This window comes from Lolium rigidum, chromosome 1, assembly GCF_022539505.1.
Source record: "Lolium rigidum isolate FL_2022 chromosome 1, APGP_CSIRO_Lrig_0.1, whole genome shotgun sequence".
NCBI classification, from domain to species: domain Eukaryota; kingdom Viridiplantae; phylum Streptophyta; class Magnoliopsida; order Poales; family Poaceae; genus Lolium; species Lolium rigidum.
Genome location: NC_061508.1, coordinates 354,938,733 through 354,941,213, shown reverse-complemented (window position 1 = coordinate 354,941,213; position 2,481 = coordinate 354,938,733). Strand labels below are relative to the sequence as shown.

At 38.4% G+C, this 2,481-nt stretch overlaps 1 long non-coding RNA gene across 1 annotated transcript; it reads right to left on the bottom strand.

Annotated features, from left to right (window-relative positions):
• Window positions 1-357: 357 nt before the first annotated feature.
• On the bottom strand, window positions 358-1,268 carry LOC124684657. The gene is made up of 3 exons (XR_006997096.1): window positions 1,100-1,268; window positions 610-728; window positions 358-531 (listed from the first exon to the last, which is right to left on the bottom strand). It is a non-coding gene; the product is annotated as an uncharacterized LOC124684657 (long non-coding RNA).
• Between the last annotated feature and the right edge of the window lie 1,213 nt (window positions 1,269-2,481).

Genomic DNA, 2,481 nt, shown 5'->3' with positions numbered 1-2,481 from the left:
GTTCGTTTTTTACATCAACCAAAGGGCATTTGGTCTAGTGGTATGATTAGGGTGCGAGAGGTCCCGAGTTCAATTCTCGGAATGCCCCCCTTAACTTTTCTTCTAGAAAAAAACTGTTCTTTTGTGTTTTTTACCCTTCCACCATTGGATGGATACATCATATCTCTACTATATTAAAAGGACGAATTGGTTCCCTCCGGTCGAAGGTTTTGTCCTACATATTTTAAATCTGACGCTTTTGCCCTCCCACCACACCATCAAGCAATGCAAAAGCGCGCCATAAATGTTACAATCAGGCAAAGGAAATAAAATTACAAAAGAAAGGAAATAAATGTTGTCCACCATCAAGAAAGGAAATAAATGTTGTCCACCATCACCGTGCCATACTTTCAGCCAGCAACAATTACAGAGATTACATTCCATCACCATCACCGCCCATAATTCAAGGGCATCATAAATGAAATAAAATTACATGAAAGGTAAACTCTTGAAATCTATATATCTCGCACCCAAATGTGATGAGAAAATCTCCTGGAAAGGAAAGTCCCATATCAGAGAATCCCTTGAAGCATAGCTGGGCGATTAATGGTGCAAACATATAAAGGGTACCTGAAAGCATTTTTTCCTCGAGAGATCTCCTGGAATTTTTGTTGCTCTGTTCTATTCTGCCTCCGTGTGGATTTCAGGTTTCGCTGCAACTCCGGTAGAGGAGCACATCCGCACAAAGACTACAGTACATAAAGGGTACCTCGAGAGATCTCCTGGAATTCTTGTTGCTCTGTTCTATTCTGCCTCCGTGCGGATTTCAGGTTTGGCTGCAAATCCGGTAGAGGAGCACATCCGTACAAAGACTACGGTACATGTAACACTGATTTCAGACTCGATCGTATCAAAGGCTGCAATTCAGATGATTTGTGGTGTACTATACTACTATGTTTGGTAGCGCATCTTTTTCTTTCCCCTAATTATCATATCTATATCTATATCTATGAACCAATCAAAAAGATAAATTCCAGGTTCTTTTCATGAACACACATTTGAAGTTCACACAAATCATGCTTTGAAATTCCCGGTTCTGTTTCATGCTTTAAGATCTAACCTGTTTTAATACCTTGTGTGTGATCAGGGAGTATTTCTCACCAGGTTTACGGCCTCTATTGGCATCATCAGGTTTAGTGAAGGTACGTAATCCCACTTGTTAGAATAGCCTTTGAATCTGCAGTAATAATTAAACAAACGAGTGGCACCGTTTAAGCGTCAAGAAAATTCAATGACCTGATGAGAACTGAGCATCAAGGATCCAGTGTACAAAGTAGATACCAGTTCAACCATCATGCATAGGACAAATGAACTTCATACTTTCATGGAAAAGGTTCATTGTGCTTTTACGAGTGACTAAAATAGGGTTGACATGCATTGCTGAAACACCTGTAATTTCATTGTTAGTGTATCATCTGCATGTCCTAATCTAACTAAAAAGGAAGAACTTTCATGTTATGCATGTCCTAAGCTAAGGCTACGCTGGGCTAGACAGCAAAATAAAACATCATGTCTTTCCCTGTTGTTACAAGGAATCAATTTATAGATCGAACAAATAAATATGATATTTGAGCTCTCTATTTGCTAGACGAGCTGAACATAATATGTTGCATTTTCTGTTAGCCTGAATATTTCTAGCCATGAATGATTTTTAAAAATTGTATGATCCGTTAAATAAGTTTCACTCTTATCTATACAAAAGCACCTGTAATGTTATAGAAAGCATATACATGGAGTGTTGGAAAAATACAAATGTTGATTGCTATTTCATATGTAGGCTCCAGAAACTTCTCATTTCCTACAGTGGTTCTTATTTCACATAAACCTGACATTTTTATTATAAGATGTGCCTCATCTTAGTTCAACGCCTACTGCCCAGACCTTTGCTTTTTGATTGCATTTTGCTTGATGCCTGGTTTCACAATGGGATCAAAATATAGACATTACCATCTCTTACGTGATTTATCTTCCTATCACAGATATTGATCCCTTGAACTAGTCACCAGCTGTTTAAACATAGATGGTTTCCTGATGCCATAAGAAGAGTAGTCTGGCTTACCATAGCCAAGTGATGTGTCTCCTTTTGCAATTAGATATGGACTATTTCTTTGGCGAGGAATAAGATCATTTTTTCGCTCTAAATACAGAAGGTGGATTCAGTGCACATCCTAGGTTATTGGTACGACATCATGTACATATCTATAAGAATGAATTAGAGCAATCTGTTTTTGTACTTTTTTCACTAGAAATGGGAGTCTGTTATGATGATAACATAAATCAATTCCCATGTCCTACCTATTCCTTCTCTAGGAATTTGAGAAGGTTTCTGCATATTTGTGGTGAAAGCTAAGATGCTAAATTTCATCCGGGACGTGGAATAGGTCCCATGGACAGTAGCCGGATTAGAGGAGGGGAGCAAAGGTAGAACCATGGTAGGCAAGA